The following is a 16263-nucleotide window of genomic DNA, read 5'->3' as shown; positions in this document are numbered from 1 at the left end:
TATCCTCCCAATATTGTGTCCCAAATGGCACCCTTTTCCCTATATTTGACCAGAGCCCTGGTCAAAAGTAGTGCACTAAATAGAGAATAGGGTGCAATTTGGGACACATACAGACATCAGGTAACTACAGTAGCCTAGCTGTATCCCAGGGCCTCATTAAGAGTGGCAGCAGTGTCTCCAGGACTTACAGTAACTAAGCGTACTCAAGACTATAGATGTGGGTCAGGGCAGGCGGGAGGCTAGAGACACTGCCTGACTGTCTGTCTTGCTGCTGCACACTGCACTCACTACATGGCTAGATAGAGTGTAGAGTGTGGGGGTGGTTGCTGTTGTGGTTTTCTCTGTGTGTGTTTGTCTTTGAGAGAGAGAGAGTGGAGGGGGAGGGTGAGAGCGAGAGAGGATAGAGACGGACAGAGGGAGTGAGTGAGTGAGGGAGAGCTTGTGAAGGAGGGAGAGAGGGAGAGAAGGAGGGAGGGAGGCTAGAGACAGACACTGAGAGAGAGAGGTAGAGAGTGCATTAGTGTGCTGCTCTGGCTCTGACAGGCACAAGGCGGATCCTGGAGCAGAGCTGGCCAGTAGCATAGCGGCATCCATCCACACGCCTCTCTGAGCCTGGCCCCTCAGTGACGCAGACAGCCATGCAAAGAGGAGCATCAGCAGCAGCCTGTACTGTCAGACCTGGGTTCAAATACTATTTGATATTATATAAAATACTTAAGCTGTGCTTGATTAATGGAACCAATAGAATTGTCCCAAAACTATTAACCCCACACATCTGGAACTCCAGGCAGGCTAGAGCGAAGGCTCAAAGTATTTGAAAGATTTCAAATAGTGTTTGAACCCACATCTGATCAGCAGCAGCACAGTGTGTCTGTTCCCATCCATGGCTCTAGTGCTGGCACATGCAGCTCAGCATTCATCAGTACTATCTCTGACTGGCTCTGTAGACACACACACACACACACACACACACACACACACACACACACACACACACACACACACACACACACACACACACACACACACAGGTACTCTCTGGTGAGTGGTGACATGATAGCTATGTCTCTCTCAACTCTACCACTTAGACTAACAGGTAGGCTGAAATACTCAAGCACAGACGGGTGTTTTGACCCAGTAGCCAATTTGTCCCTCCGCAGACGTTCCTAATTGAAATGGGACATGGAACCTCAGCGAACGGGCCCAGCCTCTCTTCAGTCTGTGTCAACATCCACCCTTATGTTGATGCTTATGGGCAGACTGCTCTATTCATGTCCACTGGTGTGTGAAGAGCCAACAGATAGTGTGTTTGCTGAACAGGCAGGGCATCAGGGGATAGAGCGGTGCCCACCCCACTGTCCTAGTCTCACTCCCTGTCTCTGGCCCTGTCTCACTCCCTGGTCCAGTGTCTGGCCCTGTCTCACCCCATGGCCCTGTGTCTGTCCAGTGCTTCATTTGTGCTATTTGGCCGGATCCGGTACCTCTCATGGCATGAAAAATAATGTTCACTTTTTGAAATGTAAACATTTTAATATAAGCGATCAAAGTTAATTTGAGTTGTCTCTTCGTTAGTTATCCTAACCCCCCCCCCTACAATATGTGTCTCCACACACCTAGGCCTAGGCTATTGATGGATTCGAGACAAGGTCGTTTTTATTGATCTCAGTTTGTCAGTGTCAAAGTAGCCTGTCATTTCAATCATTTGTGCTGTATTTTGGTGCTTTCGTGACAACTGGGAACTCAGGAAAAAAACGAGGTCGAATCATGACGTCAGTGATCTTCAGTTCAGAAAGTCGGAGCTCTAGAAAGAGGCCTGAGTTCCCGACTTGGAATTCAGAGTTGGTTGACCGTTCAGAACAAATGTTCCCAGTCTGAGCTAGTTTTTTCCCCGAGTTCCCAGTTGTCTTGATCGCACTGAAGTCGGAAGTTGGAGATTTCCCAGTTCCGAGTTCCCATGTTTTGACCACGGCATTAAAAAAGATTATGCTAAAGTCTCCAGTCATGTAAAATGATGTAGAATTGCATGAAATGTGTTTATAAAAGGCCACATTCTTCCCAGACCCTAGGCCCCTAAGAATGTTCTCCATGTATGCAACATCTTCTGTAAGTGCCTCTACTCTACTTCTCTATGCCACTACGCAAATGCATGCAATGCTTCACTATACATATGTTTTTTTTTTTTTTTTTTTTTAGCTCCCTAGGTCACATTTTGCTCCGGCACCTCCCGATTTACAAATGAAGCACTGTGTCTGTCCCTAGTCTGCACTGCATGTGGCTGATTAGGATTTCCGTCTGTCTTTAACAATGGAGAGTAGGATGGATTCTGTCCTGTTCTTGAGGCCCAGCCATGATCAATGCTGCTTTGGTCCTCTTGCCGAGATAGCAAGCAAATGTTTTGCCATGCACATTATCACTACTAATGGATCATATTTTTTTGACCCCAGTACTATAAAGTAGGGCTGGGCGATATAGCAAAAATATCATATCCCAATATTTTTCTCATTTTTGACGGTATTTGAGGTTTTTGAATAATATTAAAAGTTCTAAATATGCTTTATGAGTAGTGCATGACCCTAGGGTGGAAAAACATACATTCTAAGTGTTTGTAATGGGGCTTTGTCCATTGTCCTGATTGTTTTATACTGTTCAATGAAATTTCAACCAAAAGTTGGCATATAGTGGGCACTTTGAATACAGTGTTGTTTGACATGACAACAAATGAAAAAGCCAGGGAGGGGTTATTGTGACAGGGTAGGAACCAAAGTGTTGGTCAAATGTTTCCTAGTGGACCCTAATTAATGTTACATAAAATGTTTTCTCTAACTGTAGCTTTGATGTAGCTAAAATATTCATGCTTCACCAATTTCTCTATGATTTAGAATATACCGTTGCACAAACAACCTGCTGATATAGGCCTACACCAGCACTGGTATCAGGCTGTATTAGCTAGCTAGCTAGCTACCTTTGCTCTGACTAAGTACATTTAGCTGGCTAGCTAGCCAACTATCTAGCAATTAGCATTAGTGGCTAACACAAATTATTTTAACCACAACTTGCTAAGAAAAGACAAACTAGCTGTTTGCAGACAGTAAGATAGATGCAGACTGTTTTTGCGAGTGGTTGTTGTGACTCGTGGTAGCGCAAAAACTGTTCTCCTTTAGTGACAGTGGGCGGGGCTTGGTGTGTGTGGAAGGAGAGAGGGAGAGAGACGACTCAAGTAGCAAACGAAGTAAACTATAAAAAATGACATTACACGCGGCGGAGTGGCGTAACACATTTAACAAACCAAACATTGAAATATCGCTTTACAAGGTAAAGTAAAAACCCAAACCGGTCTGTGCAGCAATACCGGTATATAGTAAAATATGCTATACCACCCAGCCCTAGTCTCCAGCCAGTTGTAGGCCTAGTCCTCAGGAGCTAGTGCTTGGCTGTGACATGTGCTGGTTCTGTTCACTGTTAGTGTCACACAGACTGACTTCTAGACAGAGGGCCTTTGTTCCCAGTCATTGTGAAGACAGCAGTATGATAAAGGGTGAAGGAGCAGAGTATGAAAGGGCCTGGTTGGATAGGGTCATACCAAGGCAATTTGAATTAGACTTCACTTGGTCTGTTCGAAGAAGTCCTCAGTGGGCCTAAGTGCAATCGGAAAGTACTCAGACCCCTTGACTTTTTCCACATTTTGTTACGTTACAGCCTTATTCTAAAACGGATTAAATAGTTTTCCCCCCTCGTCAATCTACACACAATACCCCATAATGACAAAGCAAAAACAGGTCGAGATTTTTTCAAATGTATAAAAAAAAAAAAACGGAAATATCACATTTACATAAGTATTTAGACTATTTACTCAGTACTTTGTTGAAGCACCTTTGGCAGCGATTACAGCCTTGAGCCTTCTTGGGTATGACGTTACAAGCTTGGCGCACCTGTATTTGGGGAATTTCTCCCATTCTTCTCTGCAGATCCTCCCAAGCTCTGTCAGGTTGGATAGGGAGCGTCGCTGCACAGCTATTTTCAGGTCTCTCCAGAGATGCAAGTCCAGGCTCTGGCTGGGCCACTCAAGGACATTCAGAGACTTGTCCCGAAGCCACTCTTGCGTTTTCTTGGCTGTGTGCTTAGGATCGTTGTCCAGTTGCAAGGTGAACCTTCGCCCCAGTCTGAGGTCCTGAGCGCTTTGGATCAGGTTTTCATTAAGGATCTCTCTGTACTTTGCTCCGTTCATCTTTCCCTCGATCCTGACTAGTCTCCCAGTCCCTGCTGCTGAAAAACATCCCCACAGCATGATGCTGCCACCACCATGCCTGGTTTCCTCCAGGCATTCAGGCCAAGAATTCAATCTGGGTTTCATCAGACCAGAGAATCTTGTTTCTGGAGCTCTGTCAGAGTGACCATCGGGTTCTTGGTCACCTCCCTGACCTGGCCCTTCTCCCCCGATTGCTCAGTTTGGCCGGGCGACCAGCTCTAGGAAGAGTCTTGGTGGTTCCAAACTTCTTCCATTTAAGAATGATGGAGGCCACTGTGTTCTTGTGGACCTTCAATGCAGCAGACATTTTTTGGTACCCTTCCCCAGATCTGTGCCTCGACACAATCCTGTGTCGGAGGTCTACGGACAATTCCATCGACCTCATGGCTTGGTTTTTGCTCTGACATGCACTGTCAACTGTGGGACCTTATATAGACAGGTGTGTGCCTTTCCAAATCATGTCCAATCAATTTAATTTACCACAAGTGGACTCCAATCAAGTTGTAGAAACATCTCAAGGATGATCAATCGAAACAGGATGCACCTAAGCTCATTTTCGAGTCTCATAGCAAAGGGTCTGAATACTTATGTAAATAAGGTATTTCTGATTTTTTTAATGGTTATCAATGGGACAGGCACAGTACCATTTAGGGTAGTAATAACCTGATTCAGTCAAATAAATGAAAACAGGTGATGTTTTATTTTTCTAAATAGAGACAATCGTGAAAAACTAATCTTCCATTTTATAGACCAGGGTTTTGGTTTTTGCCCTAGCACTACACAGCTGATTCAAATAACCAACTCCTCATCAAGCTTTGACTATTTGAATCAGCTGTGTAGTGCTAGGGCAAAAACTAAACCGTGCACCCAGGGGGGGCCCCAGGACCGAGTTTGGGAAACCCTTTTATAGACAACAACTAGGCTACTAGATGTAGTTGGCAGAGAACCATCTCACCATGGGTTGTGCATTCCCTTATCTGTCCTCACACATGATTCAGTCCACGACTCTAACTTACTGCATGACAGCCCCATTACAAACAAATAGCCTTATGGTGTGGTGGTCTAGGCAGTAGGCACACCCTGGTGGTTGAATAGCTTATGATGTGCTGCTGTGCTGTACAGCAGGTGCCTCCTGTCTGACTCAGTGCATCAGTGGTTTAGGTTTATTCTTTGACACCCCCTCCTCTCTCTCCCCTCACCCCCTCCTCTGGCCTCTGGGGGCGTTGAGACTAAAGTGAGGGGGGGTCAGGGGGACCATGTATGTGAGGCCCACGGCCGAGGGTGTCTGTGGCTGTGGGCCCCCACTGAATTGCTGTCTTTGTTGCTTCCTGACCTTCCTGGGTGAGGTTTATGTAACTCCCAGCCAGGCAGCAAGTGCTGCAGCCAGCCAGCCCTGAAACCTGACACCATGTCACTGCTCTGCTCTCTGGAGGGGGAGGGGCCCCTGCCGCTGGGAAACCTGCCCTCCATGGGTCTGAGAGAGGATTGGCTGTTTCTCTGGCTGCGGTTGGCTCTCTCTCTCTCTGGTCTGTAGGTCTATCAGTCTCTCTTTCTCTCTCTCTCTCTCTCTCTCTCTCTCTCTCTCTCTCTCTCTCTCTCTCTCTCTCTCTCTCTCTCTCTTTATGACTGCCTCTCTCTGTTCTACCAGTCATCCGGCCTTATCTGCCTGCTGGTAGTGGAGGCCTGCCAGGAGTGGGCGGGATCTAGTGGGGGTCAAAGGTGAACAGGAAGTCAGCTCTATATAAAGCAGGGGCGGTCTTGGCTGTGGACGGAAGGGGCGGGCTGTGGGGGGACACTAGAGGAGGAAATGGGTGGATAGTTAGTAGAGGGAGGGTTGAGAGAGTTGTACTTGGATTTAGCCTAGAATGTGAGGAGCATGTGGGAACCCTGCCAGACCCAAACTGCACAGTAGGTCTGAATAAAAACCCATTCTCTTTTATTCTGCTTTTTTTCTCTCTCCCTCCGTTCACTGGGGATTAAATAGCTTTGACTTTGTTGGCTGGCTAGGGGTTTGGAGAGGAGCGTGCGATAGCCAGCGGGTTCAGTGCTAACATGGGGTTTTGTGTGAGAGGAATGTGAGGGCTTTGGTCGGTGGTGACACAACCCAACGTGACCTCCTCCTTGAGCAGCTGTCAGGTTAACCTTTCACTGGCTGACAGGACTGAACTCGGCTCAACCACCAGGCAGCCTGCTGAACGCTAGCCTGCTAAGCCTAGTCTGTCTCTGGGGAGAGAGTGGAGAACAGGGAATCTAATGACACTTTCAGTGGCTCTCATTCAGTTAGACTTAGCTTAGCACTAAATAGGGAACCTAGCACTAAATAGGGGAATCGGGGAAAGGCATTTGGACTTTTAGCCAGCAGATCCGACCCACTTGCTTACAGCTGCACTAGGGTCGGACAGCATGACTGTGTAGATCAAGACACCATGGAGCTAGTGCGATATGGCTCGGAAAACCTACCTCAATATAGGGATGAGAAATGCATTGCACTCCAAATTGACCCATTATCCCAACTGTTACACCGGGAAGATTGAACGACTGCTAGTTTTTCTGGAAAGCTACCTTTTTCGTCCCCATGCTAGGTAGCAGAAGCCACATCAGCCATTTTGAAATGGCACTAGAATGTAAGTTGAACATCAAAGGATAGTCAGCCAATCAGGCTCCGTGCGGACTATGTCGTCACGCTGTGGAAATGGCTTCGTATATTTTGCTGCATTCAAAAACACTGGAAACTCTGAAATGTTCGACTTCAGTGCGTTCAAGACAACTGGGAACTCTGAAAAAAATGGGAACTGAATATGAAAAATCGTTTTGAATGGTCATCCAACTCGGAATTCCAAGTCAGAAATCAGGCATCGTTCTAGAGCTCCGGCCTGAAGATCACTGACATCGTGATTTGACCTAGTTTTTTTCAGAATTCCAAGTTGTCTTGAAAGGACCATAGATCAAACTCTACCAAAACTATGGATGCTTGTCTGAAGTACAATAATTAATTGGTAATCCATTGTCATTGTTGTCAACGGTGCATTAACAAAGGCAATAAACAGCCACGCACTAGAAGGTTGTTGTTTTTGTCTTTCAATAGTTTATTTATTTGTTAAAATTTTTTTGTACCTTTGTTAATGAACATTGACATTACCAATTATCAATTAATTATTACCAATTAATTATTACAATGGATTACTAATTAATTATTGTACTTCAGACTAACAGCCCCACATGTGACTTTTATTTTGACATTTCCACAGCGCGACGACGTAGGCTGACTATCCTTTGTTGTTCAACGCACGTCGCTTCTGCTACCTAGCATGAGGACGAAAAGGGCAGCTTTCCGGAAAAGATGACAGTTGGTTGGTGTGTTTGTTACTGTGTGTGTGTGTGTGAGGCACAGCGGTCTAAGGCACTGCATGTCAGTGCTAGAGGCGTCACTACAGACCCTGGTTTGATTCCAGGCTGTGTCACAATCCGGCCGTGATTGGGAGTCCCATAGGGCGGCGCACAATTGGCTCAGCGTCGTCCGGGTAGGCTGTCATTGTAAATAAGTTAAATAAATAAAAATAGTCAGTTAGTGATTTTTCACAGAGGAGTCCCAAAGCGATCAGACAGGTTTGGCAGGTAGCTGCAGGTTCCTAGCCGGGAAGGTTCACTGGTTTCCATGGCGCTGAGTCAAGGGTTTGTTTACACAGAGAAACACTTTATTTCACAACATTACACTGACTCTGTGGAAAGGGACAAAATGTAGGCTAACATTGTCTTCTGTCTGCCTTGGATAAAGTTCAGTTTTATACCTCTAGTCTACAACACATGCAGTTGGCCTACTGTCACTAACCATGCACACTATGACTCATGTTTACAGAGACTACTGCTGCCATTAAGTTAATGTTTTAACATGTCAAAGTACAAAATGGAGGGTTGCTCTTTACTCTCAGAATGTTGTAGGCATACGTCCTGCTTGGATGACTGAGGTGAATATGTTGGAAGAATCCGGTGAATTCCTTCCTATATAACTCAATCCTCTGCTGCTCAGTGCAACTACTAGGCTACAGGTTTCAATGTTTTCACTGGCCTATTGGTCTGTGGCATTTGGCCTTCATATAAATTAAATCAATCTCTGTGGAATGTTGAATCACATGGTTGCTTTCACTATACTGCCACAAAGCTGCTGTTATTCTGTCTGCCATCACCTCAAGACTGTCCTGTCTGCTGAGTTGTCAGTATGAAATGCTTAGTATTGTGGTGTGGATCATTCATTTGATTTATAAATACTTTGTTGACATTCCTGCTCAGAAGTCTGTCTGTTGTCCTCAGTTGAATGTGTGTGGCTGTCCCCTTGGCCCTGCCCTCTTGTGATCCTATCATTTGGTCTCACCACCATCATAGTTCTGGATTAGTCCATAGTTGGGCGATTCCACACCAGCATAGGCAGAACCCTTTTAGGCCCTTTTTATACCTATCCATGTGTCCTGTAAGACCCTATGATCCTTGAACTGTACATGATACAGACAACCTCTTGGTGTCATTATACTCCTTATAGTGTTATCTCACATATGGAGTAAGTCTAGATTCTGAAATAAAAATGTTTACATTCATTTATTCAACATAAAAATATTAATATAAACATCTCAAAAGTACCCTTTTTTTGTCTTTTAAAAAAAACAGATTGTTTAGAACAATATACTCGTCAAATACGTCAGATTTCCAGAGTGGGCTCTCTGGTACTTTTGAGGTATGACCCATTTTAGAAATGTATCACGACTCAGGATAAGACCCAGATGCAGACAGTTCAAAATAGCAAAAGTTTATTTACAAAAACAGGAAGCAGGCAAATGACAGGTCAAGGGCAGGCAGAGGTCAGTAATCCAAAGCGGAGTCCAAAAGGTACAGAAACGGCAGGCAGGCTCAGGGTCGGGGCAGGCAGAGGTCGGTAATCCAGAACAGTGTCACAAGGTACAGAATGGCCAGCAGGCAGGCTCAGGACAGGCGGAATGGTCAAAACCGGGAAAAACTAGAAAACCGGCTAGAGCAAACCAGGAGTACGGGAAAAAACGCTGGTAGGCTTGACAAGAAGAACTGGCAACAGACAGAGAACACAGGTATAAATACACAGGGGATAACAAAGACAGGTGAAACCGATCAGGGTGTGACAGAAATGTACATTATAGGTCATTAACCAATCACAGCCCTCTAGGATTGCACATTCACATTCCCTTTCAATCCATTTTCCCATTCACTGTGTTGGTGGAGCTCATGAAATTGATCATAACTTCATAACTAGCAGAGAGCCCACTGTGGAAATGTGATGTACTTGTAAAGGTACTTTTGAGATATTCATATTGTTTATGTTGAATAAATTAATGTGAAAATGTGTATTTCAGAATCTAGACATTCTCCATTTGTTAGAGCCCACAATAAGGAGTATAATGAACCAATATGTTGTCTGTATCATGTACGGTTCACGGATCATAAGGTCTTACAGAACGCATGGATAGGTATAAAAAGGGCTCTTAAAATGGCCACTTGCATCATGATTTTCTCAAAAATAGTTTGTGATACAAATGTAAAAAGCATATCAAACATCTTTCCTCCCAATGAAGTTTCTACGTGAGAATTGCCAGAACAATCTGAGATAGCAAAAATATTTTCTGCCTACGCTGGCGTGCAATCGCCCAGTTGCAGCACTGAGGTCTGCTTTGTTGCTGCTAACAACCTGGCTTCTCCTGATTTAACATCTTATTATTGAGATCTATAGCGTGGAGAAGCCTGGCGATGAACCCACCCACTTTTAACCAATTGCTCATTTGAATGCATAAATCATATACTATTTTGTGTGTTGCCTCAAGGTAATGCTGGTTCATTTCTCAGTTCTCAAGCAAGAAATAGGCCTAGGTTTAGAAATTAGTGAAAATCCTTTTTGTCTAAATTATGTGATGGAGGCAATATGAAAATCCTTTCCCTCTCGTGCACCTGCCTGTGTGTCTGTAATGGTTTTCATCCTCCCTCTCTCTCCTCCTCGCCCCCCACAGCCATCCCTTCACACAGGCACCTGTCTCCCTCTCTGCTCTGTCCTGCTCTAGAGGAGGAAGTGAAACCCAGCCTGCGCTGCACTTTCTCTCTCTCACTGTTTGTGACGTCTGTGTTAGGGCTTTCGTGTGTAAATTTGCTTATGTTTTGTGTGTGTGTGCACAACGCTCATGTGTATGCATGCACAACTGTCTCAATATGCACTTGTGTGTGTGCGTGCGTGTGTGTGTGTCCCAGCCAGCAGCTATACGCTCTCTTTCCAGAGTGTCAGTAATGAAGGAGCTGTAAAGGTCTGTCAGTGATGTGAGCCCCCTGCTGTTTCCCCACCTACACCTCCACTCTACTCCATCATAGCCTAACGCCAGTGGAGGCTGCTGAGGGGAGGACGGCTCATAATAATGTCTCCCTATGGAACCATGAGCCCGTAGTCCCCAATTATGGTGGCACCAACCACCTGTGCCTAACTCTGCAGACCTATAGGGACCTCCACCCTGGCTCTGCACTCTGATGCTCATAGTTCCAATTATACATTGACTCTTTGGGGTGCCCAACGTCTCCTGGGGGTGCCGATTATGATATATTTGACAATTTTGGTGGAACACCCATTGATACTGTAGATTTGATACCGTTTTCATTCTTATGTTCTCCTGAATCAGCTCAGTCCATCATAGAGGGCCATGCAGTCTGCTGGGAGCTGTGCTGAAATGAACCTGCCGGTCAGGCTGACAAATGATGGGGCTGTGGTTACACTGTTATTCTGCAATGACCTTGAATGTCTGCTCATTGTAATGCTTGTTAGGATAGTGTAATGAGCATCCAGCTTATTTCTCTGGAGAGGCCTAAAAACCTTGAAAGGTTTTGGGTGGGTCACTGCACAAAAAGAGGAACATTAGTGTGCCTGTATCATTGGGTGCTTAGCTCCTGACTTCTGGTGTATCATAGAGGTTCTCTCAGACCTTCCCCATACTGTGCTAATGACAGATACAGCATTCTCTTCAATGACCCAGACTGCCGTCTCCCCTCTCACTCACCCCTCTGCTATCCTATAGAATCCCTAACGACCAGGCCCAAACTACCTTACCCTCCCCAGTCCCAGTCCATCCATAAACCACTCCTATCACCATCCCTCTCACAGATGCAAATGGCCATGCCTCTCTTAATGAAATGAAGGAGTCAGTTAACTGAATTACTGATGGCAAGCTAATAGGCCGCTTTTAGTAAAGCTTCTTCATTGGGAGCTATTTGAGGATGCGTTATGGGTGTGATGCTGCAGCCCTCTCTCTCTGCCATGGCAGGTACGGCTAATGATATCATAACCTACATGAATTGCTAATGGCTGCATTTGCAAGGAATTAACATACCAAGCTGTGTGTGTGTGTGTGTGCCTACGAGTGTGTGTGTGTGTGTGTGTGTGTGTCATGGCCCGGGCCTTAGAGCTTTCTGGGTGATAACTATAAATATCTCCAACAGACCCACACACAGCCTAGCGTACTAGAAGTGTGTACTTTGTAGAAGCTATAGCTCTCCTGTGTATAGATCTACAGGGTTTAATACCATTATACCACCTAGTAGTGGAACTGCATTGCTTAGGAAATTAGGCCTTGGCTTATACAGTATATTATGTCACATTGGACTGGTAACCATGTTTATACCATGGCATTGTTGAATACTTGTTTCTGATTGGCTTGAAGGGCATTCTAGAGTGATCATGCCCGAGAAGCCGGTGTTTGGAGGATATATTGGCACCGGTGTTGTTAGGCCCAAGACGAAGCCAATATATCCTCCAAACACCGGCTTCGAGGGCATTATCACTTTTATACAACAGGTTAACAACATATTCAAATTTACATTTACATTTATATTTTAGTCATTTAGCAGACGCTCTTATCCAGAGCGACTTACAGTTAGTGAGTGCATACATTATTATTATTTTATTTTTTTCATACTGGCCCCCCCCCCCGTAAGAGACAAATAATGATTGGCACATTTTCATAAAAAACTTTATTTGTATTACATTTTCATACTATTTCATCCTTCCACAAGATATAGTCCCAACACAAATCTAGCGTTGCTATCCAAGCCGGCTGGTCGTTCGTTCTATCGGTTCGGTTGCCAGAGACGCGACCCAGTCGTTCAGTCTTTTTGTTCTGTATCTATTGACGCGACCCAGTCGTTCGTTCTAAATGTTTCATTGCCATACTGGCTGGCAACGTTCTTATCCCTTGCTTGCTAGCTAGCCAATTACGGCTAACTTACGGTCACGTCAAAAAGTGCAGCCAGAATAACAGTAAAGTAGCTGCATTTGCATTTGTTTAAGCTGTTTTCTAGTGACATTTATTTGGACACATCCATAACAATTAACTAATGAGGAGCGATTTCGCCTGGCATAGAAAATGTGCTCACTCGTCAGGAAACTGTTGTTCAGAGGAGCAAGCCAACAACACAGCTAACACAATCACTTCAAACTGAAGCTGGAAAGACTGCAAACTAGCTTCACTTCGTTTCGTTTGACCTTTTTTCAATTGACATTTCTTTGTATATATCCATAAAAATGCCAGCTGATTCATTATTTCGACTGGCTGTGAAACGCTGCCTGTCTGTCTGTCTGGTCCCGACTCCCGACACGTTCATTACTATGGGACAGCTGGAGATCGAATTTGAATATCGAAACAATGTTGCAAATGTCGGAGAGACGGACAGCAAGGTTTATACAAATCTCCACTGTTGAAAACTAAATGTTAGTCTAAAAGAAATGTGAGATAATGTCTAGATGCTAAGTTTATAAATTGCCTGGCAGGGTTGATGAGACAGTGGATTGCGCAGTCAGATGGAACAGACTAAATAGGCATTTTAACATCATAGATTTAGCCGGTGGTAACTTGTGGAATAGACACCGGCTGGAATGCGGTTTTAACCAATCAGCATTCAGGATTAGACCGACCCATTGTGTAATTCCCTATATTAGCACGGTAGAACTCAATGGCTATAGTTCATTCTTACATATTCTATTTTTGAGCTGCTTTTTAAAGCAAAAGTTGAATTGGAAATATTATTGGCATTGTTGAGTCAGATTTTCATAATGGCAAGATAGGACTGATGGTTTGGTTAGCTAAACTAGCAAATGTGTTTGTTTGGTTACCACGGCAACTACTATATCTATCTAATAAACTTGCTAGCTACTTCAATAGATGTTGAACACATTTCTACCAGAAAATGAACACATTTCTAGCGGCAAATGTGTTAAATTATAGCCATGGTATAAAAGGGATAATCAACTCGGGGCTCTATGCGTTCTCAGGAAGATAATGCAACTCTGTTGAAGGTCAGTTCCACTCCGCTAGCGCATCGTGGAACACACCTTCCATGTTGTTCATTTTTTTCCGTAGAACGCGTAGCCCCTCGTTGATTATCCCTCACATAAGGAATGAGAACACTAGATTTTTCAATTCAGTACAACTTTATTGATACTGTTTCTATACAGAATGGATAATTCCCTGTAGTCTCCCCCTTCCTAATCTGTAGGCCTAGGCCTACTATACATGGTCTGCAGAACATTAGCCTAATTAGGCTACGGTATTAGACTTAACTCTGTAACATGTCCGTCCTTCTGCCACCCACATTTCTCAACATCCTCTCCTCCATCCAGATACAGGCAACTAGTACCCTTTTCACTCTGAGCCAAACTAATCCGAGCTGTACTGGGCTGGCCATTTGCCTGGTTACACATCCACCATTATAGAATAAAATAGTGGTATCAGAGCCAGACAGTATGGTTTGGGTCAACCCTATGTACAGCCCAGTTAAATGCCATATATTGTACTACTGCAGCTCTGCCTATGATAAGGCCCTACTGTCATTTGGCCTCCTAGAGCTGTGTGACAGCCAGGCTGTGACAGCACAGGTCAAAGTGGACCAGGTCAGAGAGTGAGGACGGAGGACCTGTAAGCCCTGTTAGCCCACTGAGTGTCACTTCTGTTATTAGCCTCTTCCCGGGACAAGAGGAGGTTGGCACCAGCACACCTTACCTTCACTCTCTTACCCTGTGAAGGATCATTAAGGCCTGATGCTCTTTTTAATTGGTTCAGGAAGCATCGCCGTGCAGTGTGCCCACTTTCATTTATCAACTACACCTCTCTACCCCCCCCCCTCTCTCTCTCTCTCTCTCTCTCTCTCTCTCTCTCTCTCTCTCTCTCTCTCACACACACTCCATCTCTCTCCTCTCTCTTGCTCTCACTCCCTCTCTCTCTCCCTCTCGCTCTCACTCCCTCTCTCTCTCCTCTCCCTCGCTCTCTCTCTCCTCTCTCTCTCTCTCTCCCTCTTTCCTCACTCTCCATGCATTACTTGAAATTGGCCCACAGCCATGGGTCTAATTAGCAGGCCTAATCTCTTCCCCACCTTCTGACAGAGTAATCTATATTCCATTAACCAGGCAGTAGGTTTGGTCTCTGGTTAGGCTAAGGTTGGGAACTGGGAAGGTGAGTAGTGTTGTATACTGCTGGTATTATCCCTCTCACAGCACAAGGCCAATAACTATTCTTAGGGACCTTACGCACAAAGACACGCCACACTTTGCTGTGAGGAGTATTTTTAAGGAAGAGTCGACGTCTAAGGTCGACTTCTAGGTACACTTCAGATATTTAAAAAAGGGAAACGTTTAGGCAGAGGCTGAAGTGAGAGAGAAGCAGTGGATCATCCCTATTATTCCTATATTATGCCCTATATTAGTCGTCAAAAGAAAAGTAGGCTGTCATTCATTAAAGTTTTAGGGACCAGTACCCCACACTGTCTCCTATATTTGCTCTGAAGGTACACTATATTCACTTGTTCAGCTCTCTCTGTTATAACAGATGCACTCTCCTACTAGCCTATACAACCAGCATTACAGCACTACCTAGTGGGTGAAAATATAGGCTGCCAGTTTGAGATGGTGGGTCTTGTGGGCTCTATGATTGGCTATAGTGTCGAGTTCCATCCTGTCCTAGGATGATAAATGTCAATTTCCCTAATGGTGAGTTAGTGGAGGCCTACTCAAAGGCCCGCAGAGGGAGGCAGAAGTAAGAGTGGCAGGCACACTAATACAAGCTCTGAGTCTGTGATGAGGTTATTATGGACTGTTTAGAGACTCACACCTGTGCCGCTGGCTCCCTCTTTATCTCTCTCTCTCTCTTGTTTTCTTCTTTCCCTCCCTTTATTCCTCCTCTCTCTTTCTCTTTCTCTCTCTCTTTCTCACTCACTTTAGCCCCCCCCCCCCCAGCACACTAATTTCTCAGGCCTATTTGCATGTTAACCGTTGGGTTGCCAAGGCACCGCAGATCCACCAAGCCATGTGACCAGTTAAGCATGTGCGACTGGCTGCCTGCCTGCGTTCACTGTTCCTGTTTCTCCATTGTTTTCACCAACACATCCTCAGCCTAGAGAGACAATACACCCTGTGCAGAGCCAGTCGCAGCTAAAAGCCTTCCTGTGTATGAATCTACGTATACATGGGTGTTATTAAATCTCTCCCTAGCTTTCTCTGTCTACCTCGGTCTGTTGCTCTTACCTAGTCTATCAGTCTCTCTCTCTCTCTCTCTCTCTCTCTCTCTCTCTCTCTCTCTCTCTCTCTCTCTCTCTCTCTCTCTCTCTCCTCTCTCTCTCTCTCCCTCTCTCTCTCTCTCTCTCTCTCTCTCTCTCTCTCTCTCTCTCTCTCTCTCTCTCTCTCTCTCTCTCTCTCTCTCTCTCTCTCTCTCTCTCTCTCTCTCTCTCTCTCTCTTCTCTCTCTCTCTCTCTCTCTCTCTCTCTCTCTCTCTCTCTCTCTCTCTCTCTCTCTCTCTCTCTCTCTCATTGAACAGCCTGTTATGTAGCCTTTTTTGCATTATGACGTCGGTCCAAGACTAAAAGGATGGACATTGCATTGCTGTCTGTCCGTCCCAAGGTATTTTGCCCCTCACTGCACAATACCACAGTGCACTATACTACATACAGTATTTTGTATACACACACACACAAACACACAA

At 45.0% G+C, this 16263-nt stretch overlaps 1 protein-coding gene across 5 annotated transcripts in view; it reads left to right on the top strand.

The window, feature by feature from the left end:
- LOC311123362 (chromodomain-helicase-DNA-binding protein 9-like) overlaps window positions 1–16263 on the top strand; it is a 110310-nt gene that overhangs the window by 13062 nt on the left and 80985 nt on the right. The window contains exon 1 of one of the 5 annotated variants that reach the window (XM_084197635.1): window positions 6077–6158. The exons of 3 other annotated variants lie outside the window; for them this stretch is intronic. The gene's annotated coding sequence lies outside the window, so the exon portion shown is untranslated. Of the gene's footprint in view, window positions 1–6076; window positions 6159–16263 lie in introns of those variants that run through there. One more of the 5 variants, XM_084197636.1, reaches the window with a different exon arrangement.

This window comes from Coregonus lavaretus (assembly GCF_964263955.1).
Source record: "Coregonus lavaretus genome assembly, contig: HAP1_SCAFFOLD_940, whole genome shotgun sequence".
Classification (NCBI taxonomy): domain Eukaryota; kingdom Metazoa; phylum Chordata; class Actinopteri; order Salmoniformes; family Salmonidae; genus Coregonus; species Coregonus lavaretus.
The sequence above is the reverse complement of the archived record's forward strand: the minus strand, read 5'-3'. Positions and strand labels throughout refer to the sequence as shown.